The 26,316-nt window shown below is 44.2% G+C and overlaps 1 protein-coding gene across 1 annotated transcript in view; it reads right to left on the bottom strand.

Moving 5' to 3' along the window:
* Positions 1-24,757: 24,757 nt before the first annotated feature.
* LOC138358014 (uncharacterized) overlaps positions 24,758-26,316 on the bottom strand; it is a 271,908-nt gene continuing 270,349 nt past the window's right edge. Inside the window, exon 8 of the mRNA XM_069315479.1 lies at positions 24,758-24,914. The gene's annotated coding sequence lies outside the window, so the exon portion shown is untranslated. The remainder of the gene's footprint in view (positions 24,915-26,316) is intronic.

Here is a 26,316-nt window from a genome sequence, read left to right as displayed (position 1 = left end):
CTAACCTAACCTAACCTAACCTAACCTAACCTAACCTAACCTAACCTAACCTAACCTAACCTAACCTAACCTAACCTAACCTAACCTAACCTAACCTAACCTAACCTAACCTAACCTAACCTAACCTAACCTAACCTAACCTAACCTAACCTAACCTAACCTAACCTAACCTAACCTAACCTAACCTAACCTAACCTAACCTAACCTAACCTAACCTAACCTAACCTAACCTAACCTAACCTAACCTAACCTAACCTAACCTAACCTAACCTAACCTAACCTAACCTAACCTAACCTAACCTAACCTAACCTAACCTAACCTAACCTAACCTAACCTAACCTAACCTAACCTAACCTAACCTAACCTAACCTAACCTAACCTAACCTAACCTAACCTAACCTAACCTAACCTAACCTAACCTAACCTAACCTAACCTAACCTAACCTAACCTAACCTAACCTAACCTAACCTAACCTAACCTAACCTAACCTAACCTAACCTAACCTAACCTAACCTAACCTAACCTAACCTAACCTAACCTAACCTAACCTAACCTAACCTAACCTAACCTAACCTAACCTAACCTAACCTAACCTAACCTAACCTAACCTAACCTAACCTAACCTAACCTAACCTAACCTAACCTAACCTAACCTAACCTAACCTAACCTAACCTAACCTAACCTAACCTAACCTAACCTAACCTAACCTAACCTAACCTAACCTAACCTAACCTAACCTAACCTAACCTAACCTAACCTAACCTAACCTAACCTAACCTAACCTAACCTAACCTAACCTAACCTAACCTAACCTAACCTAACCTAACCTAACCTAACCTAACCTAACCTAACCTAACCTAACCTAACCTAACCTAACCTAACCTAACCTAACCTAACCTAACCTAACCTAACCTAACCTAACCTAACCTAACCTAACCTAACCTAACCTAACCTAACCTAACCTAACCTAACCTAACCTAACCTAACCTAACCTAACCTAACCTAACCTAACCTAACCTAACCTAACCTAACCTAACCTAACCTAACCTAACCTAACCTAACCTAACCTAACCTAACCTAACCTAACCTAACCTAACCTAACCTAACCTAACCTAACCTAACCTAACCTAACCTAACCTAACCTAACCTAACCTAACCTAACCTAACCTAACCTAACCTAACCTAACCTAACCTAACCTAACCTAACCTAACCTAACCTAACCTAACCTAACCTAACCTAACCTAACCTAACCTAACCTAACCTAACCTAACCTAACCTAACCTAACCTAACCTAACCTAACCTAACCTAACCTAACCTAACCTAACCTAACCTAACCTAACCTAACCTAACCTAACCTAACCTAACCTAACCTAACCTAACCTAACCTAACCTAACCTAACCTAACCTAACCTAACCTAACCTAACCTAACCTAACCTAACCTAACCTAACCTAACCTAACCTTACCTAACCTACCTAACCTAACCTAACCTAACCTAACCTAACCTAACCTAACCTAACTAAACTAAACTAAACTAACCTAACCTAACCTAACCTAACCTAACCTAACTAAACTAAACTAAACTAACCTAACCTAACCTAACCTAACCTAACCTAACCTTACCTAACCTAACCTAACCTGACCTAACCTGACCTAACCTGACCTGACCTGACCTGACCTGACCTAACCTAACCTAACCTAACCTAACCTAACCTCACCTAACCTAACCTAACCTAACCTAACCTAACCTAACCTAACCTAACCTAACCTAACCTAACCTAACCTAACCTAACCTAACCTAACCTAACCTAACCTAACCTAACCTAACCTACCTAACCTAACCTAACCTAACCTAACCTAACCTAACCTAACCTAACCTAACTAAACTAAACTAAACTAACCTAACCTAACCTAACCTAACCTAACCTAACTAAACTAAACTAAACTAACCTAACCTAACCTAACCTAACCTAACCTAACCTTACCTAACCTAACCTAACCTGACCTAACCTGACCTGACCTGACCTGACCTGACCTGACCTGACCTAACCTGACCTAACCTAACCTAACCTAACCTAACTAACCTACCTAACCTAACCTTACCTAACCTAACCTAACCTAACCTCACCTCACCTCACCTCACCTCACCTCACCTAACCTAACCTAACCTAACCTAACCTAGCCTAGCCTAGCCTAGCCTAACCTAACCTAACCTAACCTAACCTAAACTAACCTAACCTAACCTAACCTAACCTAACCTAAACTAACCTAACCTAACCTGACCTGACCTGACCTGACCTGACCTGACCTGACCTGACCTAACCTAACCTAACCTAACCTAACCTAACTAACCTAACCTAACCTAACCTAACCTAACCTACCTAACCTAACCTAACCTAACCTAACCTACCCTAACCTAACCTAACCTAACCTAACCTAACCTAACCTACCTAACCTGACCTGACCTGACCTGACCTGACCTGACCGACCTGACCTGACCTGACCTGACCTGACCTGACCTGACCTGACCTAACCTAACCTAACTTAACTTTCGCTACTTTTTCGCTACTTTTTAGCCCAAAATTTCGCTACTTTCGCTACTTTTTTCGCTACTTTCGCTACTTTTTAGCCCAAAATTTCGCTACTTTTTAGCCCAAAATTTCGCTACTTTTTTCGCTACTTTCGCTACTTTTCAGCCCAAAATTTCGCTAATTTTGCTACTTTCGCTACTTTTTAGCCCAAAATTTCGCTACTTTCGCTACTTTTTCGCTACTTTCGCTACTTTTTAGCCCAAAATTTCGCTACTTTTGCTACTTTTTCGCTACTTTTTAGCTCAAAATTTCGCTACTTTTTCGCTACTTTTTAGCCCAAAATTTCCCTACTTTTGCTACTTTTTACCCCAAAATTTTGCAACTTTTTCGCTACTTTTTAGCTCAAAATTTCGCTACTTTCGCTACTTTTTTCGCTACTTTTGCTACTTTTTAGCCCAAAATTTTGCTACTTTCGCTACTTTTTCGCTACTTTCGCTACTTTTTAGCCCAAAATTTCGCTACATTTTCGCTACTTTTTAGCCCAAAATTTCGCTACTTTCGCTACTTTTTAGCCCAAAATTTTGCTACTTTCGCTACTTTCGCTACTTTTTAGCCCAAAATTTCGCTACTTTCGCTACTTTTTCGCTACTTTCGCTACTTTTTAGCCCAAAATTTCGCTACTTTCGCTACTTTTTTCGCTACTTTCGCTACTTTTCGCTACTTTTTAGCCCAAAATTTCGCTACTTTTTCGCTACTTTTTAGTTAAAAATTTCGCTACTATCGCTACTTTTTAGGCCAAAATTTCGCTACTTTTTAGCCCAAAATTTCGCTACTTTCGCTACTTTTTAGCCCAAAATTTCGCTACTTTCGCTACTTTTTCGCTACTTTCGTTACTTTTTAGCCCAAAATTTCGCTACTTTCGCTACTTTTTAGCCCAAAATTTCGCTACTTTCGCTACTTTTTTCGCTACTTTCGCTACTTTTCAGCCCAAAATTTCGCTACTTTCGCTACTTTTTCGCTACTTTCGGTACTTTTTAGCCCAAAATTTCGCTACTTTTTTCGCTACTTTCGCTACTTTTCAGCCCAAAATTTCGCTACTTTCGCTACTATTTAGCCCAAAATTTCGCTACTTTCGCTACTTTTTAGCCCAAAATTTCGCTACTTTCGCTACTTTTTAACCCAAAATTTCGCTACTTTCGCTACTTTTTCGCTACTTTCGCTACTTTTTAGCCCAAAATTTCGCTACTTTCGCTACTTTTTCGCTACTTTTTAGCTCAAAATTTCGCTACTTTTTAGCCCAAAATTTCGCTACTTTCGCTACTTTTTAGCCCAAAATTTCGCTTCTTTCGCTACTTTTTTTGCTACTTTTGCTACTTTTTAGCCCAAAAATTCGCTACTTTCGCTACTTTTTCGCTACTTTTTAGCCCAAAATTTCGCTACTTTTTCGCTACTTTTTACCCCAAAATTTCGCTACTTTCGCTACTTTCGCTACTTTTTAGCCCAAAATTTCGCTACTTTCGCTACTTTTTCGCTACTTTCGCTACTTTTTAGATCAAAATTTCGCTACTTTCGCTACTTTCGCTACTTTTTCGCTACTTTTTAGCCCAAAATTTCGCTACTTTTTAGCTCAAAATTTCGCTACTTTCGCTACTTTTTAGCCCAAAATTTCGCTACTTTCGCTACTTTTTAGCCCAAAATTTCGCTACTTTCGCTACTTTTTCGCCCAAAATTTCGCTACTTTCGCTACTTTTCAGCCCAAAATTTCGCTACTTTCGCTACTTTTTAGCCCAAAATTTCGCTACTTTTTTCGCTACTTTCGCTACTTTTCAGCCCAAAATTTCGCTACTTTTGCTACTATTTAGCCCAAAATTTCGCTACTTTCGCTACTTTTTAGCCCAAAATTTCGCTACTTTCGCTACTTTTTACCCCAAAATTTCGCTACTTTCGCTACTTTTTAGCCCAGAATTTCGCTACTTTCGCTACTTTTTTCGCTACTTTTGCTACTTTTTAGCCCAAAAATTCGCTACTTTCGCTACTTTTTAGCCCAAAATTTCGCTACTTTTTCGCTACTTTTTACCCCAACATTTCGCTACTTTCGCTACTTTTTTCGCTACTTTCGCTACTTTTTAGCCCAAAATTTCGCTACTTTTTCGCTACTTTTTACCCCAACATTTCGCTACTTTCGCTACTTTTTTCGCTACTTTCGCTACTTTTTAGCCCAAAATTTCGCTACTTTCGCTACTTTTTTGCTACTTTTTAGCCCAAAATTTCGCTACTTTCGCTACTTTTTAGCTCAAAATTTCGCTACTTTTTCGCTACTTTTTAGCCCAAAATTTCGCTACTTTCGCTACTTTTTACCCCAAAATTTCGCTAGTTTTTCGCTACTTTTTAGCCCAAAATTTCACTATCGCTACTTTTTTCGCTACTTTCGCTACTTTTTCGCTACTTTTCAGCCCAAAATTTCGCTACTTTCGCTACTTTTTAGCCCAAAATTTCGCTACTTTCGCTACTTTTTAGCCCAAAATTTCGCTACTTTCGCTACTTTTTTCGCTACTTTTGCTACTTTTTAGCCCAAAATTTCGCTACTTTCGCTAATTTTTCGCTACTTTCGCTACTTTTTAGCCCAAAATTTCGCTACTTTCGCTACTTTTTTCGCTACTTTAGCTACTTTTTAGCCCAAAATTTCGCTACTTTCGCTACTTTTTCGCTACTTTCGCTACTTTTTAGCCCAAAATTTAGCTACATTTTCGCTACTTTCTAGCCCAAAATTTCGCTACTTTCGCTACTTTTTAGCCCAAAATTTCGCTACTTTCGCTACTTTTTCGCTACTTTCGCTACTTTTTAGCCCAAAATTTCGCTACTTTCGCTACTTTTTTTCGCTACTTTCGCTACTTTTCGCTACTTTTTAGCCCCAAATTTCGCTACTTTTTAGCCCAAAAGTTCGCTACTTTCGCTACTTTTTAGCCCAAAATTTCGCTACTTTTTCGCTACTTTTTAGCCCAAAATTTCGCTACTTTTTAGCCCAAAAGTAGCGGCGGTAGCGGCGAAATTCGCACGATTTTTGGCCGCTAGCGGCGAAATTCGCACGATTTTTGGCCGGTAACGGCGAAATTCGCACGATTTTTGGCCGCTAGGGGCGAAAATCGTCGATTTTTGGCCGGAAGCGGCGAAATTCGCACGATTTTTGGCCGCTAGCGGCGAAAATTGCGCGGTTTTTGGCCGCTAGCGGCGAAAATCGCGCGGTTTTTGGCCGGTAGCGGCGAAATTCGCACGATTTTTGGCCGCTAGCGGCGAAATTCGCTCGATTTTTGGCCGCTAGTGGCCAAAATCGCCGAATTTTTGGCCGCTAGTGGCAAATATAACCCGATTTTTGCCCGCTAGCGGCGAAAATTGCGCGGTTTTTGGCCGGTAGCGGCGAAAATCGCGCGATTTTTGGCAGGTAGCGGCGAAAATGGCGCGATTTTGGCCGGTAACGGCGAAATTCGCACGATTTTTGGCCGCTAGGGGCGAAAATCGTCGATTTTTGGCCGATAGCGGCAAAAATAGCCCGATTTTTGGCCGCTAGCGGCGAAAATTGCGCGGTTTTTGGCCGCTAGCGGCGAAAATCGCGCGGTTTTTGGCCGTTAGCGGCGAAAATCGCGCGATTTTTGCCCGCTAGCTGCGAAAATCGCACGGTTTTTGGCCGGTAGAGGCGAATATCGTGCGATTTTTGCTCGCCAGCAGCGAAAATCGCATTGTTTTTGGCCGCTAGCGGCGAAAATCGCGCGGTTTTCGGCCGCTAGCGGCAAAATTCGCTTGATTTTGGCCGGTAGCGGCGAAATTCGCACGATTTTTGGCCGCTAGCGGCGAAATTCGCACGATTTTTGCCCACCAGCTGCGAAAATCGCACGGTTTTTGGCCAGTAGCGGCGAAAATCGCGCGATTTTGGCCGGTAGCGGCGAAAATCGCGCAATTTTGGCCGCTAGCAGCGAAATTCGCATGATTTTTGGCCGCTAGGGGTGAAAATCGTCGATTTTTGGCAGCTAGCGGCAAAAATAGCCCGATTTTTGGCCGCTAGCGGCGAAAATCGCGCAATTTTGGCCGCTAGCAGCGAAATTCGCATGATTTTTGGCCGCTAGGGGTGAAAATCGTCGATTTTTGGCAGCTAGCGGCAAAAATAGCCCGATTTTTGGCCGCTAGCGGCGAAAATCGCGCAATTTTTGGCCGGTAGCGGCGAAAATCGCGCGATTTTGGCCGGTAGCGGCGAAAATCGCGCGATTTTGGCCGGTAGCGGCGAAAATCGCGCAATTTTGGCCGCTAGCGGCGAAAATAGCCCGATTTTTGGCCGGTAGCGGCGAAAATCGCGCAATTTTTGGCCGGTAGCGGCGAAAATCGCGCGATTTTGGCCGGTAGCGGCGAAAACCGCGCAATTTTGGCCGGTAGCGGCGAAATTCGCACGATTTTTGGCCGCTAGCGGCGAAATTCGCACGATTTTTGGCCGCTAGCGGCGAAAATCGCCGAATTTTTGGCCGCTAGCAGCAAAAATAGCCCGATTTTTGGCCGCTAGCGGCGAAAATTGCGCGGTTTTTGGCCGGTAGCGGCGAAAATCGCGCGATTTTTGGCAGGTAGCGGCGAAAATGGCGCGATTTTGGCCGGTAGCGGCGAAATTCGCACGATTTTTGGCCGCTAGAGGCGAAAATCGTCGATTTTTGGCCGATAGCGGCAAAAATAGCCCGATTTTTGGCCGCTAGCGGCGAAAATTGCGCGGTTTTTGGCCGCTAGCGGCGAAAATCGCGCGGTTTTCGGCCGCTAGCGGCGAAATTCGCACAATTTTTGCCCACCAGCTGCAAAAATCGCACGGTTTTTGGCTGGTAGCGGCGAAAATCGCTTGATTTTGGCCGGTAGCGGCGAAATTCACACGATTTTTGGCCGCTAGCGGCGAAATTCGCACGATTTTTAGCCGCTAGCAGCGAAATTCGCACGATTTTTGGCCGCTAGGGGTGAAAATCGTCGATTTTTGGCCGCTAGCGGCAAAACTAGCCCGATTTTTGGCCGCTAGCGGCAAAAATAGCCCGATTTTTGGCCGCTAGCGGCGAAAATCGCGCAATTTTTGGCCGGTTGCGGCGAAAATCGCGCGATTTTGGCCGGTAGCGGCGAAAATCGCGCAATTTTGGCCGGTAGCGGCAAAATTCGCACGATTTTTGGCCGCTAGCGGCGAAAATCGCCGAATTTTTGGCCGCTAGCGGCAAAAATAGCCCGATTTTTTGCCGCTAGGTGCGAAAATTGCGCGGTTTTTGGCCGCTAGCGGCGAAAATCGCACGGTTTTTGGCCGGTAGCGGCGAAAATCGTGCAATTTTTGCACGCCAGCTGCGAAAATCGCATTGTTTTTGGCCGCTAGCGGCGAAAATCGCGCGGTTTTCGGCCGCTAGCGGCGAAATTCGCACGATTTTTGCCCACCAGCTGCGAAAATCGCACGGTTTTTGGCCGGTAGCGGCGAAAATCGCGCGATATTGGCCGGTAGCGGCGAAATTCGCACGATTTTTGGCCGCTAGCGGCGAAATTCGCACGATTTTTGGCCGCTAGCAGCCAAATTCGCACGATTTTTGGCCGCTAGCGGCAAAAATAGCCCGATTTTTGGCCGCTAGCGTCGAAAATTGCGCGGTTTTTGGCCGCTAGCGGCGAAAAAGGCGCGGTTTTTGGCCGCTAGCGGCGAAAATCGCGCGATTTTTGCCCGCCAGCTGCGAAAATCGCACGGTTTTTGGCCGGTAGCGGCGAAAATCGTGCGATTTTTGCTCGCCAGCTGCGAAAATCGCACGGTTTTTTGCCGGTAGTGGCGAAAATCGCGTGATTTTGGCCGGTAGCGGCGAAATTTGCACAATTTTTGGCCGCTAGCGGCGAAATTCGCACGATTTTTAGCCGCTAGCAGCGAAATTCGCACGATTTTAGGCCGCTAGGGGTGAAAATCGTCGATTTTTGGCCGCTAGCGGCAAAAATAGCCCGATTTTTGGCCGGTAGCGGCGAAAATCGCGCAATTTTTGGCCGGTAGCGGCGAAAATCGCGCGATTTTGGCCGGTAGCGGCGAAAATCGCGCAATTTTCGCCGGTAGTGGCGAAATTCGCACGATTTTTGGCCGCTAGCGGCGAAAACCGCCGAATTTTTGGCCGCTAGCGGCAAAAATAGCCCGATTTTTGGCCGCTAGCGGCCAAAATTTCGCGGTTTTTGGCCGGTAGCGGCGAAAATCGCGCGATTTTTGGCAGGTAGAGGCGAAAATCGCGCGATTTTGGCCGGTAGCGGCGAAATTCGCACGATTTGTGGCCGCTAGGGGCGAAAATCAAGCGATTTTTGCCCGCTAGCTGCGAAAATCGCACGGTTTTTGGCCGGTAGCGGCGAAAATCGTGCGATTTTTGCTCGCCAGCAGCGAAAATCGCATTGTTTTTGGCCGCTAGCGGCGAAAATCGCGCGGTTTTCGGCCGCTAGCGGCGAAATTCTCACGATTTTTGCCCACTAGCTGCAAAAATCGCACGGTTTTTGGCCGGTAGCGGCGAAAATCGTGCGATTTTTGCTCGCCAGCTGCGAAAATCGCATGTTTTTTGGCCGCTAGCGGCGAAAATCGCGCGATTTTTGCCCGCTGGCTGCGAAAATCGCACGGTTTTTGGCCGGTAGCGGCCAGAAACTATGCGATTTTTGCAGCTGGCAGGCAAAAATAGCGCGATTTTCGCCGCTACCGGCCAAAAACCGAGTGATTTTCGCCGCTAGCGGCCAAAAACCATGCGATTTTCGCTGCTGGCGGGCAAAAATCGCTATTTTCGCCGCTACCGGCCAAAAAAAGCGCGATTTTCCCCGCTAACGGCCGAAAACCGCGCTATTTTCGAAGCTAGCGGCCAAAAACCATGCGATTTTCACAGCTGGCGGGCAAAACTAGCGCGATTTTCGCCGCTAGCGGCCAAAAATCGTGCGATTTTCGCCGCTAGCGGCCAAAAATCGGGCGATTTTTAAGACTAACGGCCAAAACCCGCGCTATTTTCGACGCTAGCGGCCAGAAACCATGCGATTTTTGCAGCTTGCAGGCAATAATCGCGCGAATTTTGCCGCTACCTGCCAAAAATCGACCGATTTTCGCCGCTAGCGTCCAAAAAAGGGGCTATTTTCGAAGCTAGCGGCCAAAAATGGGGCGATTTTCGCCGCTAGCGGCCAAAAATCGTGCAAATTTTGCTGCTAGCGGCCAAAAATCGTGCGAATTTCGCCGCTAGCGGCCAGAAACTATGCGATTTTTGCAGCTGGCGGGCAAAAATAGCGCGATTATCGCCGCTACCGGCCAAAAACCGCGCGATTTTCGCCGCTAGCGGCCAAAAACCATGCGATTTTCGCAGCTGGCGGGCAAAAATCGCGATTTTCGCCGCTACCGGCCAAAAATAGCGCGATTTTCGCCGCTAGCGGTCAAAAATCGGGCGATTTTTGCCGCTAACGGCCGAAAACCGGGCTATTTTCGAAGCTAGCGGCCAAAAACCGTGCGATTTTCATAGCTGGCGGGCAAAAATAGCGCGATTTAAGCCGCTAGCGGCCAAAAATCGCGCGATTTTTGCTGCTAACGGCCGAAAACCGCGCTATTTTCGACGCTAGCGCCCAGAAACCATGCGATTTTTGCAGCTGGCGGGCAAAAATCGCGCGAATTTCGCCGCTACCTGCCAAAAACCGCGCGATTTTCGCCGCTAGCGGCCAAAAACCATGCGATTTTCGCAGCTGGCGGGCAAAAATCGCGTGATTTTCGCCGCTACCGGCCAAAAACAGCGTAATTTTCGCCAATAGGGGCCAAAAACCGTGCGATTTTCACAGCTGGAGGGCAAAAATAGCGCGATTTAAGCCGCTACCGGCCAAAAATCGTGCAAATTTCGCCGCTAGCGGCCAAAAATCGTGCAAATTTCGCCGCTAGCGGCCAAAAATCGCGCGATTTTCGCCGCTAGCGGCCAAAAACCATGCGATTTTCGCAGCTGGCGGGCAAAAATCGAGTGATTTTCGCCGCTACCGGCCAAAAACCGCGTGATTTTCGCCGCTAGCGGCCAAAAACCGAGCAATTTTCACAGCTGGCGGGCAAAAATCGCGCGATTTAAGCCGCTACCGGCCAAAAATCGCGCGATTTGAGCCGCTACTGGCCAAAAACCGCGCGATTTTCGCCGCTAGCAGCCAAAACCCATGCGATTTTCGAAGCTGGCGGGCAAAAATCGCTATTTTCGCCGCTACCGGCCAAAAATAGCGCGATTTTCGCCGCTAACGGCCAAAAACCGTGCGATTTTTGCCGCTAGCGGCCAAAAATCGGGCGATTTTTGACGCTAACGGCCAGAAACTATGCGATTTTTGCAGCTGGCGGGCAAAAATAGCGCAATTTTTGGCCGCTAGCGGCGAAATTTGCACGATTTTTGGCCGCTAGCGGCTTAAATCGCGCGATTTTTGGCCGGTAGCGGCTTAAATCGCGCGATTTTTGCCCGCCAGCTGTGAAAATCGCACGGTTTTTGGCCGCTAGTGGCGAAAATCACGCAATTTTTGCCCGCCAGCTGCGAAAATCGCACGGTTTTTGGCCGGTAGCGGCGAAAATCGCGCGATTTTTGCCCGCCAGCTGCAAAAATCGCGCGGTTTTTGGCCGGTAGCGGCGAAAATCGCGCTATTTTTGCCCGCCAGCTGCAAAAATCGCATAGTTTCTGGCCGCTAGCGGCTTAAATCGCGCGATTTTTGCCCGCCAGCTGTGAAAATCGCACGGTTTTTGGCCGCTAGCGGCGAAAATCACGCAATTTTTGCCCGCCAGCTGCGAAAATCGCACGGTTTTTGGCCGGTAGCGGCGAAAATCGCGCTATTTTTGCCCGCCAGCTGCAAAAATCGCTCAATTTTTGGCCGCTAGCGGTGAAATTCGCACGATTTTTGGCCGCTAGCGGCGAAATTTGCACGATTTTTGGCCGCTAGCGGCGAAAATTGCCCCATGTATGGCCGCTAGCGGCGAAAATAACCCCTTTTTTGGCCGCTAGCGGCCAAAATCGGTCGATTTTTGGCAGGTAGCTGCGAAATTCGCGCGATTTTTGCCCGCCAGCTGCAAAAATCGCATGGTTTCTGGCCGCTAGCGTCGAAAATAGCGCGGTTTTCGGCCGTTAGCGGCAAAAATCGCGCTATTTTTGCCCGCCAGCTGCAAAATCCCATAGTTTCTGGCCGCTAGCGGCAAAAATCTAGCGATTTTTGACCGCTAATGGCAAAATTCGCACGATTTTTTGCCGCTAGCGGGGAAATTTGCTAGATTTTTGGCCGCTAGCGGCTTAAATCGCGCGATTTTTGCCCGCCAGCTGTGAAAATCGCACGGTTTTTGGCCGCTAGCGGCGAAAATCACGCGGTTTTTGGCCGGTAGCGGCGAAAATCACGCGATTTTTGCCCGCTAGCTGCGGAAATCGCATGGTTTTTGGCCGCTAGAGGTGAAAATCGCGCGGTTTTTGGCCGGTAGCGGCGAAAATCTTATGGTTTCTGGCCGCTAGCGTCGAAAATAGCGCGGTTTTCGGCCGTAAACGGCAAAAATCGCCCGATTTTTGGCCGCTAGCGGCGAAAATCGCACGGTTTTTGGCCGCTAGCGGCGAAAATCGCGCGGTTTTTGGCCGGTAGCGGCGAAAATCGCGCTATTTTTGCCCGCCAGCTGCAAAAATCGCATAGTTTCTTGCCGCTAGCGGCGAAAATAGCGCGGTTTTCGGCCGTTAGCGGCAAAAATCGCCCGATTTTTGCCCGCTCTACACAGACGCCGTCTTGTAGAATCGGCTCTTATACACAATGTACCCAACATGAACTTGAGTCCTGGCTCTGTTGCTGTGGACTCTTCCCTTTCACAGTATATACTCAAATGTTCTAATCTTTCTAACAAACGTGACTTAACATAAGCTTACCCCTTCCATTTATCTTTCTTTTTCTTTCCTTTTCTTTCTCTCTCCCTTTTTCTGTGCATTGTCTTCTCCTACGCTCCCTTGCTATCCTCTTCTTTTTCCTATTACCATCTCCTTCGGTAGTTATAATAGGAGCTGCCTCGTATGGGCCAATAGGCTTTCTGCAGTTCTCATTATTACTACTATCCCCTACACCTTACTTTCCTCCTCAGCTCTCTCTTGCCTATTTATTGCCTGTCCCTACCTGTCCTCATCACAATCGACTTGAGAATGGTCCAGGACGGACCTGTAACGGTTCTTTTGTTACGTAAAGTATGGTGACAAATAAACACAGACACTAAGATACTATATATATATTTGGTCGAATATACAGAAGTTCACCGGTGATACTTTGGTGTGAGTTGAGCGCACTGAGCGTCGGTACAGTATCTCGCAAGTGTCTGCTCTAGACCACACTTGAAAGTAGACTCTGGTTAATGTTTGCTATCCTGCTGCTTATACAATACAATACAATACAATTTTATTTAGGTAAGGTACATACATACAATAAATATTTACAAGGATTGTTTAACTTATAGGTATAGCTAGTACATACAATGCCTAAAGCCACTATTACGCAAAGCGTTTCGGGCATGCAAAGCATGCATGCATGCAAAGCGTTTCTTATATGCCCGGGCAACTCCTCACCGTATTGCCCGGGCAACGCCTCACCTCATTCATCTCCAAAGGTTTGACAGGAATATTAACAATGCATTTGGAGCGAGTATATTATTGGATAATCTACTCGCTACAGAACTCCCCCTCCCAGGGGATGAAAGGAAAAATACTTGATCAAGGAACTTAGCTGGTCAGTGAATTGTACGCCCTGCTCGCGTTACATAACCATCAAAGTTAACTTCCTCCTCTTCGCTGATGTCATCTAACTGGGGTCGTAGGGTGGGAGGTCGCACAGGATCGTCCGTCGTCGTAGGATCAGGTTGTGGTGCGGCTGGTAACTGGGGTCGAAAAGTAAACTGCGTAGTCGGCGGATGTGTCTCTGGATTTAGCAGTGTCGCAGACGTTGAGACGAAGCCTGGAGCAGAGCAGAGAGCTGAGTGAGGCCGGAGTCGTGGAGCTCTATGTGGGAGAGCGTGGCGGCTCGATTGAGATTTGTGTCTAAACTCGGGGAGCGAGAGCGTGGCGGCTCGATGCGGTCGTAGTCTGCTGTCTGCTCTGTGTCGAAGCTGTAACGTCTTGGGTTGATTAGGACTGTACACGCCGAGTACTACATTGTTGACTGTGGAAATTGTAGTCTGGTACCAAAAGATGTAGGCAGTGTGTGGACAAGCTCGGTGTAGCAGGAGAGAAGAATGTGCATAATTGTTGCGTCCTTGGGTCGCTGGTGGAGCATTTAGATCCGGGGCGGATGGGCTCGGGCACCAGGACATTAGGAGGTAATGTAGGCACGTAGTTAGGACAACGAGGTAATCACTGCTAGAGCTGAATTGTCCTGGAGGCGACGAAGAGTCGGAAACGCAAGCTGTAAGTCCTGTACTGCGCAAAGTGCTTGAGTCGGCAGAGTATCAGAATGCAGTGAACGTGTAGATGAATCTGACGAAAGAGCAGCTTTCGTGGGCGCCCCTGTAGAACAAGCAGTGCCCTGGCAGCGACGGAGAGTCGGCAGGACAGGCTGTAGATCCCACATTATGTAGTTACTGATGAAGCTGCCAGATGAGTGAGTAGTGATCGTGGAGCAGCAAGCCGTAGTAGATGAAAATGCAGAGACGATCGCGATGAAAATCATAGCTATGGCAAGGGTGTTGGCAACGTTCCATGACAGGTGGCTGCGGTCCACAGCAAGCAGCAGCAGTGGAGGTCCAGTGAGAGTCCATGTTGTAGTCCATAGTGGCTGGGTATCGTCGAAACTCTCTGGGGTCACCAATGTAACGGTTCTTTTGTTACGTAAAGTATGGTGACAAATAAACACAGACACTAAGATACTATATATACATTTGGTCGAATATACAGAAGTACACCGGTGATACTTTGGTGTGAGTTGAGCGCACTGAGCGTCGGTACAGTATCTCGCAAGTGTCTGCTCTAGACCACACTTGAAAGTAGACTCTGGTTAATGTTTGCTATCCTGCTGCTTATATGCCCGGGCAACTCCTCACCGTATTGCCCGGGCAACGCCTCACCTCATTCATCTCCAAAGGTTTGACAGGAATATTAACAATGCATTTGGAGCGAGTATATTATTGGATAATCTACTCGCTACAGACCAAAACGTCGTCGTCCCTTCAACTTCTAGTGTGTGGTCTGGTCAACATACTTCAGCCACGTTATTGCGACTCATCGCCTGCATTTCACTTCTTCCATAGAAGTGTTCCCAGTTGTCTATGAAAGATAATGCGTTTGATTTGCAATATCTTTCCAGCCGGCAATTGACACAAAGTACCCTCGAAAACCATTCATTCCCAACGCTCTTTCTTGGAAGAATGGCATATATCATCGGGATTCCTCTCTTGCTCCTAACTAATTCTATGGCTTTGTTAAATTTCTGTATCAGTACACATTGAAGCGATGTGTCACCACCGCACCAAACCTAGCTGGCAAACTCGGAACACAGTTCCTGCTCCGGGAAATACACCGGCACACCGTGCATACTCACAAAAGTCAGCGGGCCCCATGGATCCGTCCCCCGCCCAGTCACAGCAGAAGCAGGTAGCGTAAACGACTCGTCAGTGTAGCGGCGTACAAAATCCAGGTAGCCGGCTGACGTGGCCAATTTCACCGCCACACGCATATACGTAAGTTTCTCCAGGCCTAGAAGATCGGCGACCTTCACATCCAAAACGTCCAGTAAACTTTTCCTTATGAACATGACACCACTATTGAGCCATATATATCGCATGTTACCCTAATCCCACTTGACTTTGAAGTAGCCATAAGTATGCCCATGTGCTTTGCACCAGGCCAGACATGTCAAGTTCTATAAGTCATCAACAATATATGATTAAACAAACAACACTATCTCAGGTTCTAAACATCTTTTGGAAATGAAGCTTACATACTGGTATACTTAAATAATATCAAAAGCATAACTATGTGCCTATTATTCGTGTCCGCAAATATGACATCATGAACAGGATTTTCCATTTATTATACATTCTTCATTTCCACTATGACATTTGATACAACAATCACTTACAAACAATTTGGTCTAAAACTTTTACATATATACATGTGAGCATTATTATATCAAAACGAATTCACAATTTTCAACAAACTGACAAGAGGGAACGGTTGGCAGGCCGCCGGTGGTCGGGGGAGGGAAGTTGTAGCCAGCCGCTGGTGGTCGCGTCCGGGGAAAGGAAACGATGTAGCGCGTCGGCAGTAGTCGATTGGGGTTGCGAGCCAGACGAGGCCATAGCCCTTAGCCAAAACCAGACCACAGGCCAAGCCAGGTTAGGTCAGACCAGGCCAGACATAAACTGCTAGTTTCAACTATCCCTAGACTCACTGCAGGCTTTCAGTATCATGGCATACATTGTTTCATATCAACAATTACATACTCAGATACATCCAGCAAATAATAACATTAAATACAATAGTTTATTAATATGAATAAACAATACACAAAGTAATGTACATATAAATACTGTATTAATGAGTACAAATGTTGACTGGGTAGAGGCTACATGCCTCCCCACCCTCCCTAATACAATCACATCACCATTGACACCACCATTTATTATGATTTTTTTTTACAAATTATGATAGTGCAATATGTTACAAATATCTTAAATGGCAACATTTTCTCAGCTAATTGGGTCAAAAGCAGACTGAGTGAAGCATTGAGGTAACAGGTAACTTACTTAGTGATCACTATGCAGTTTCTGCTTCCTATGAGGTACAGTGTGATGTACCTAATACACATCACAGATGGAAAATGATTATTCCATATGGCTTGCATGAACACTATGATTTGTATATCAAAATGGTATCAAGATTACACAATAATGAATGTACAAGCCTTCTCCAGAGATCTCGTTGATACAATTACTACTTATTACGACACATGGGTGTGTTGGGCAACAAGTCGTAAGCCTAGCAGAAGTGGCCAACACCAAAGTGAGTCCTTGACCCCGTTTTTGTTAAAGAACATGAACGACTACAGCAACTTGGAGATACGTACAAACGAACCAAAGCACATGGTGACTTGCATACATTTCTAGTTGCAAATAGAGAGGTGAGAGACATGAGCAACGTTATACATAATAAACATTCGGAAAAGTTCCTACAAAGTATAAATGAGCAAACAACACTTGTTGAACTTTGGGAAAAGATACAAAAACTATCTAGAAGCGGCCCAACCAAACCACTGCACCACAGCCCACTACAACAAGCAAACATTCTCCTTCATCAATGGGCACTAACATCAAGCTACGACTCACTCCCAATTAACATACACCACAAACTTATTGACACACGCCCCAACAGACAACGAACCATCAATCTTGCCTGTACAGCTATCGACGTGTCGGACCTTCATGATGTCACTGAATGGGAATTAAATCATGCACTAAAGATAGGACAATCACCTGCTCCTGGAGAGGACGGTATTACTTACAGTTTACTGACATTACTCTCACACGTACCAGGTAATCCACTATTAGTGTTCTACACAATGAGTTTAAGTCAACGAGTATTACGTGATGCTTGGACAAAGAGTGTCATTGTTCCCATCCCCAAACCACACTCAGATAATTATAGACCCATATCTCTAACATCGTGTTTGTTAAGTGCTTGAACGTATTGTTTTTAACAAACTCGTGTATCGTATACAGGGCCACCTGTCACCCAAACTGTTTGGATTTATGCATGGGCTCAGTACACAACACTGTTTTGCTCAGTACTTCGCACATACTGAAGCTTCCCCTCAAACAGTCTTCATTGACCTAGCAGCAGATTTTGATACAGCAAACAGAGAAATCATACTGGAACAGCTTGCCAAGCTGGGAATACAAGGAAAATTACTTATATGGATAAAGGCCTATTTGTCTAATCGAATAGCATATGTTTTGTTTAATGGTGTTAAAAGCACAGAGAGCAAACACTTTGAACTGGGAACTCCACAAGGACGGGTCCTCAGCCCCTTGTTGTTCAACGTTCTCATGCATAAACTTATTAAAGATCTTCAAACTAATAATGAAGACACTGTCATTTGTTATGCTGATGATATATGTTTACAGGCTGCCTACGAGCCTAGAATGAAAGTTCTGCTCGATGCTTTTCCTACTAGACCTGAGGAATGTGGCCTCCTTATCTCTGTACAGAAAACTCGTGCCCTCATTCCATGTGGTATTCCACCACCCAATTATCATATAGATGGGCGAGCACTTGAGAACTCCTAGTCTTACAGATACCTTGGTGTCCCCATTAATGACCCTGGGTACCTTTCTTCTCTCAAGAGGAGACTGTGAGAGAGATTACAGCCCTTGCGAGTCCTTGTTGGTGTCAATCATGCAATCAACGTCAGACTTGCTACAATGTTTTATGTATCATTTATATGCTCTGTGATTGACTACAATGCTCTACATCTCGCACTGTATACTGACAAAGACCTGAAATCTCTTGAAACCTTGCAACATGAAGCTATGTGTCTCATCCTTGCGGCTCCAAAGTCCACGAGAATAGTTAATATGAGAGCAGAGTTAACATTACCTACCATAAGTGAGAGAATTTTGTCTATTACAACATTTTAAATTCCATAGCCACAGCATTTTAAAGTTAAATGTTACATGTTCTTTCCCAGGTGGACTACACAGCTGACCACTACAGGGGCTACGTGGCCAAGGTCAGCTACTACGGCAAGGCTCAGCACCCTAAGCACTACGGCCCCGCCGTCACCTTCTTCAACAAGGGCTACGGCCACGGAGGCGGATACCACTGACGACTCGGAAATACCACTATGAACTGTCAATAATACACTGTTGTTGGGAAAATAAAGAAAAGTTAACACTATCAATGTTTTTTTATTTTTCTACAAAGGCAAAAGATTTCCCAAAACACTGATGGCTGGGCAAAATTAACACAGAAGGGAGTTACCAAGCCAACTAACAACTAATTTGCTATTCCTGGATGACTCGATCACTAATTTTGATAGCTTAAAGTCACACCACCCCCAGCCCCAGGGTGTGGCCAGCCACACCTCTCCAGCCTAAACACGTCTATATAAACGCCTGTCTAGTCATTAAGTGGCTACGGGCTCACCATAGCCCGTGCTACATGGACACTTCGTTCTGAGTAGCTAAATCTGAAACAACAACAACATTAAGTCTCTCGACGGACTACAGCCCCTCTCCTGTGCCAAGTAAGTCCACTACGGGCTCACCATAGCCCGTGCTACTTGGAACTTTTTGTTCCAAGTAGCGAATCTTAAACAAGAACAACATTAAGTCTCACTACCAGTAGGACACCATCGCACATGCAGGTGTGATCGGTTTCACCATCTCTCTCAGGTCAACTATTATATCATGTACACCTTGATGCCCTCACAGAGCGCTCCCTCTCCCAAAGCTTTCAACACTGATGGTTTTCTACATTAATAGTGCTGCCTGAAGTGAAGTTGTCGTGACAACAGTTGACTGCTCTTCTTGAGTGAGGAAACTTCCCGTGTAAATAACTGAACCTTCACTCTCCAAACATATATTTGTCATATTTGTTATGTGCAAATACTTTTTGCACTTAAGCTAACGCATGTATCCAGAGATGACACACAAATACGTGACCATCATTCAATTTTGCACTCAACTTAGGACATTACTGTAACATGCTTCTGTCCGAAGCTAGGCAAGGATTTAATAAAATCATCAATGATTGACTAAAAGTATCTCCTATGGATATACCATCCCATATTTGCCTCCGAATACACGGTGGAACTGATACATATGCTAGAGACGGAGTTTGTTACCACCCAGGACTGCCTTTGAGCAGCCTGAAGGCGAAAACAAACATACAGAGAACTCCAAGAAAATTAAACTAAGACCATTGACAAAGTAAAATCTACAATTGTTCCATCTGTTCACAATATTACTCTGCAGGAAGAACCACATAGTTATAGGCCTAGCAATCATATCAGCAGATGACTAGACTTAACTGTTGATAGGCTTAGGCCTATCTACCTGCCTGATGGGGTTCTGAGAGTTATTCTACTCCCCAAGAAATAACTACTTGGCTACAAAAAATAACTGACCACATAACAAGAATGCACTCGGGAATGGGGTTAAATGAGTTCATAAGGTTTGGTTGATGAAGATTAAGCCACCCAAGAGGTGGCACGGGCATGAATAGCCCCTAAGTTCATAAAGTACTTTGCACGCTTTTGTAGTCTGGTGATATAGCCCTCAGCTTTGTGGTTTACTGAACGTTTGTCCAGTTTTCGGCGTGAAGCCATTGAGTACATCTAGACAACACATGAACTTTCAAGCTAAACTTTCTTATATGCTCCACTCACTTGAGGTCTATAGAAGAAGAACGAAATCTGATTATGTATTTTGCTTCTACAAGGTACCAAACTCCATCAAAATATTAAATATGTACCCAACTTAATTAATTATTAATCAACCAATTACTCCATGGGATAAATGAGATCTATCAGTGGATTTTGTAAATGAGCCCAAGAAAGATACTGTGCACTCTACATTATTAAAACAGTTAACACTCAAAAGCATCACTGATAGTACTCGGAGTATGGGTAACGATGTGTATCAGTGCTATACCGACGGCTCTGTAGAAGAACGTGCACCATGTACCAGATGTGCATGCAATATATTTGAACAATCTTCTCTCGTTCATACAGCAATGAAGCGCATCAATGACTGGGCAAGTACAACTCAAACCGAACTTGCAGGCATATACCTTGCCACTGATTTTTTAAAAGACAAACCCAGTGGACTTACATACTGTGACTCGCATCCTGGCATTGAACGCACATAGTAGTGACACACAGAAAATAGTCAGTGATATTCGAATGAATGTTTTACCCGCTAAAGAAAACAGATTTGAAATTAAATTCCTATTGATACCATCACATGTTGGCATCTCAAGGCATGACACTGTTGATATGCTTGCAAAGACAGCCTGCAGAAAACCAGTGCTAGAAATTGATATGGGTGTTTCATTAGCAGTGACAAAGATCATACTTATACAAATATCTAATGAAGATCTCACACACCTAACAAATTACAAAACACCGGAAAGTTGTAGCATTAACTATTATGATAGATATCGTGAGGAGACATTCACATATGCGACTAATACAACAAGAACCCGACAATGTGATGTTATAGTGGCAAGAATACGCCTGGGATATAGACGTATCTGGCAGCTTTCTCAAAACCCAAATGTCGAGTACACAATGTGTCAACTTTGTGAAAGAGAAAACATTCACTCTTGAACATTATATTGTAGAATGTCCCATATTGACTGACTTTCCCCCTCCTGGGCTTAGGTATGCTGAACTCTGTAATTACTATATGAGTACTGGAACACTTGATATATTGGACTTGTATCCAAGCTTGACCATGTAATGTATCAATTATACAATGTATGTAGGTGATGTAACTATATAACCTGAGCTTGTAAATGCACCTTCATCACCTTCAGTGATTTTAGTGCTTAATTGCACACTAGTTTCTCTATCAGCTATCTCACCCTCTCAGAGTAAAAGAGACAAATGTATGTGAATGCATGTGTGTGTGTATATATGTATGTATACACGTATGTATATATGTATGTAGTCACCTAGTTGTGTTTGCGGGGGTTGAACTCTGGCTCTTTGGTCCCGCCTCTCAACTGTCAATCAACAGGTGTACAGATTCCTGAGCCTATTCGGCTCTATCATATCTACACTTGAAACTGTGTATGGAGTCAGCCTCCACCACATCACTTCCTAATGCATTCCATTTCTCAACCACTCTCACACTAAATAAGTTCTTTCTAATATCACGAGGCAGTATGTGTGTGTATGTATATGTATGTGTATAAAGTACATATGGATGATCAGAATTACATTTCACCTTTGTAAATGCACATTAATGACACTATCTAAAAGACACATCGAACACTTTATCTAGGGCATACGTAAATCTGTGTATCTATGTATTTACATATGTAGGTTAGCTTAGCATTTTAAAAGCACTGAATCACCTTCTGTGGTTGATTGTTCAATAAACCCTTGAACTATATGTTTAACACATCTCTAACCCTGTCCATGGAGGACAGAAGAAAATGTATATATGCTCCTTAGCATTGTAAATGTCCGGCCACGTCTGTGGTACAACAAAAAAAATACTTCCACCACTAACACCACCTGCCCCCTGACAACAACTTCTACCACCTGCCCCCTGACAACAACTTCTACCACCTGCCCCCTGACAACAACTTCTACCACCTGCCCCCTGACACTAAACCCCAACTATTGACAACATTTGCTCCCTGACTCCAACCATAAAAAGTGACACCAACTGCCTCCCCTGACACCATTTTATCATCCTTCAACCATTTCTCCATGGAAACAATGGGCAAGCAAAATAAAACACTGTACAACTCTTTACACTTTGGCGAAACATGGTTGATGACACCCACTTCCGACGCTCAGTCTCGGTGACTGCTTGAACGAACAATCCTCCCTTACTCGAACATCACTATGTTTCACTTAACATTTAATACTGAATGCAATTGGATCGGATAATCTGCAAACTCGTTACAGCTGGGTTCATTAGCGTGAGGATGCACTGTACTTAAAACAGTAAGGATCTTGCCACTTCACAAAGGAGGTAGTAAAACTGATGCAAAAAATTATAGACCAATAGCTCATCATAAAAATCTTTGAAAACGAATGGTAAGATCACAAAACACATGAAATCACAGTGTCTACATATCCCTGGTCAACATGTAGGCAAGTGGTGTTTGTTTTTGCATATTAAACCCCCCAAATTTGCTACATATACCATGGCCAACAGAACAGGGCACTCCTGCCTCTCACAATTGCTTGACTATGGCATGGCCTCAGATGCCTTGGAAGACAAGCAAAATGCTGATGCAATATAAACACATTTTGCAAAAGCCTTCAACACATGTAACCATGGTATTATTGCAAACAAAATTCACACAAAAGGAATTAATGGCAAAGTAACCCCGTATCAACCTACCCTGGTTTGGCGACCTGGAGAAGCAACCCCAGACTGACAACCAGAGCGCAACTCCACAGTCTCCTGAGACTGATGGATGCCTAATACTACTACTACTACCTCCTTCTTACAGAGGACCACTTGGTTTGGGAACCCCTTGGGATAACATCTGTCGGTAATCGTGTAAGTTCGTAAACGAGAAATATAGGACAAAAATAAGCGACAAATGATAGAACCAAAATAGAGAAAATTCAAAAACAATCTAGTGGGTTCCACCTGTTATGTTGATGATCAATATTGATGAAGAATAGTTATTTACATGGAAGAGGTGGTGGTGGATGTTGTTGGTGTTGGTTTGGCTCAAGTGGAGAATAATGGTGATGAGGTAACCTCAGATGTTGAAGCATTTGGGTCAACATGTGATGAGTCAGGTGCAGGTTGGCGATGCAAACTTTCTTGAAGGCCTTTGCAAAAGACTCTTTAATTAACATTTGTTTCATTCCCTTTGATCTTTTTTTAAAAAACTTCATTTACAAATTGTACTGGCTCATCATGTCCTTAGTTTCGAACTCACTGTAACTTGTGTCCATAAATGCCAGAATGCCTTCAAAATGTTACTGGCGGGCAGGCTGGCTAGCAGGTGGGGGGGGGGGGCTGGTTGGCTACCAGGCAGATGGGTGGGCAAGTCAAGCCTGGCCCAAGGCCAGGCTTGACTTGTGAAAGCTTGGTCCAACAAGCTGTTGCTTGGAGCTGCCCACGGGTGCCACATATCCACCACAGCCTGGTTGATCCAGCACGTCTTGAAGAAAACTATCTAGTTTACTCTTGAAGAAGTCCACGGTTCTTCCGGCAATATTTCTTATACTTGCTGGAAGGATGTTGAACAACTGTGGACCTCTGATGTTTATACAGTGTTCTCTGATTGTGCCTATGGCACCCCTGCTCTTCACTGGTTCTATTCTGTATTTTCTTCCATATTGTTCACTCCATTATATTGTTATTTTACTGTGTAGATTTGGGCCTTTACAAAGTACTAGGGAGATGGATCTTTAACTTGTTAACAAACAGAACCCAGAGTGTAATAGTGAACAAAGTAAAATCTAAGTCATCCATTGTGAAAAGCTCAGCTCCCCTTTTTTGTGTTCCCTGTGTCCCCAAGGTATTGTGCTTGTTCGTCTACTTTTCCCCTCTTCCTCATATCAGACATAGACAAGGATACAAATTATAGTACTGTATCATCCTTTGCAGATGACACTAGATTTTTCATGAGTAGACAGACAGAGAACAGGATAAAGCAAACATCCTTGTTAATCTGATCTTAATTAATGGGCAACAGAAAATAACATGATGTTCAATGAGGATAAGTTCTAATTACTGCACTATGTAAACAACAAAAACATCAAAGCACAAACCACAAAAAACACAGTGAAACCACACTATTGAAGAAAAGCCAATGTAAAAGATTTAGGAGTAATCATATCAGAAGACCTTACTTTAAAAGAACACAACAAAGTTGCTGTTGGAACTGTAAGAAAACTGACATGTTGGATAACAAAAACCTTCCAAACATGAGATGCCATGTCAATGATGAAACATTTCAAGACATAGTCCTTGACATAAACAGATATACTGTATATACTGTTCATACATACAGACACTAATTCATCAATTCAGAGTTGATTCAAACTTGGGTTGTTTGGATGTCTTTGTCTTAAAGACACCTTATAATTCACCCACAGTACCATGTAAAGAATGAAGCTAATTCTCTCAAGATACTATTAAGAGAGAAGTATTGGTTTTAAATTTTACCTCATTCATATTATTCCCCATGGAATCAACACATATAACAGATACAAGATACACAGAACTAGTTTCAATTAAATAGGGCAATTCTTGTCCCCTAACTTCCCTTGTCACTTCAGGGGGGTATAGAGTGTTTATGTAGCTTCAGGGCACCAATCCCCCCAGCCACAGGCCATGGCAACAAGGCACCCCTAAGCATACCTAATACTCTATCAAAACACAAACTAAAATACACATAAATGGTAGATCTCATCACAACCCACAAGAGTTAAGATGATACTAATAACACACAATAATAACCTGAAAAACAAACAAACATTCAATGGAAAATTCTTTGGTATTTGGTTTTTTCTTATATGGGACACGGCACACACAGGAGCCTTTACTACAATTGATCTTTCCTGTCAATATGACACCACTTGTTTCATTGATTACGAATTAAGCCATCCTTGAAGAGTTTCTGCCAATGATGGGTCACATTGAACTCGGCTGCTCTGTGTAGGTGCTCAGGAGTTTCCTGTAACAATAAAGAACATAATACCCTTGTAAAAAACTTCTAAAGATAAACATGCCAACACATAATGGATGACAACATGTTAACTAGATGTGTTTTTGCCACTCTGTGGTGTTAAAAATGTCATGCAGTATACCTGTTAAACTATTGAAATTACTATTTCCAAAACAATGGCTGAATTAATCACTGGTTCAAACCTCAACTTATGTGAATTCCTACTTGATACCTGCTTGATGGGGTTCTTGGAGTTCTTCTACTCCCCAAGGCCACGCTTCATTTGTGAGAGCTTACTCCACCAGGCTGTTGCTTAGTGGCCCGCAGGCCCACATATCCACCACAGCCCGACTCGTCCGACACTTATTGGAGAAAATTATCTAGTTTCCTCTTAAAGATGTCCACGGTTGTTCCGGCAATATTTCTTATACTCGTGGGAGGATGTTGAACAACCATGGACCTCTGATGTTTATACCGTGTTCTCTGATTGTGCCTCTGGCACCTCTGCTCTTCACTGGTTCCATTCTGCATTTTCTTCCATATCATTCACTTCAGTATGTTGTTATTTTACTGTGCAGATTTGGGACCTGGCCCTCCAGCATTTTCCATGTGTATATTATTTGATATCTCTCTTGTCTCCTTTCTAGTAAGTACATTTGGAGAGCTTTAAGACGATCCCAATAATTTAGGTGCTTTATCACGTCTATGTATGCTGTATATGTTTTCTGTATTCCCTCCATTTCAGCAATCTCTCCTGCTTTGAAGGGGAAAGTGAGTACAGAGTAATACTAAAGACAGGACAGTACAAGTGATCTGTATAGTACAACCATTGTGATGGGATCCCTGGATTTGAAACTTCTCGTAATCCATCCTACCATTTTTGTGGCTGAAGCAATATTGGCTTAGTTATGCTCCTTAAATGTTACGTCATCAGACATCATTATTCCCAAATCCTTTCCATGTTGCTTTCCTACTAAGGCCAGATTTGATTGTGTTGTGTAATGTATTATGTTTTAGGTCCTCATTTTTACCATACCCGAGTACCTGCAATTTATCACTGTTAAATATCATGTTATTTTCTGTTGCCCAGTCGAAAACTTTATTAATACAGTATCTGCTTGAAGTTTTTCAATGTCTTCAGCAGAGGTAATTTTCATACTGATATTTGTGTCACTTGTATCAATAATTGCATCAAACAATGATACAAAGCTGTGACTTGTATTTTTATATCTGATATGAGAATACGGAAAAGCAGTGGCGCAAGGATTGTACCCTGAGGTACAGAGCCTTTAACGGTGCTTGGATTCGATTTTATATAGTTGACTGATACTCTGTGTGTTCTGTTCGACAAAAAACCAGCGTTGAATGTAATGAAACGCCATTTTCTGGGTGAGACCCGGAGGCTTCCCGG

This window comes from Procambarus clarkii, chromosome 81, assembly GCF_040958095.1.
Source record: "Procambarus clarkii isolate CNS0578487 chromosome 81, FALCON_Pclarkii_2.0, whole genome shotgun sequence".
Taxonomy (NCBI): domain Eukaryota; kingdom Metazoa; phylum Arthropoda; class Malacostraca; order Decapoda; family Cambaridae; genus Procambarus; species Procambarus clarkii.
This window is presented reverse-complemented; position numbering and strand designations above follow the sequence as displayed.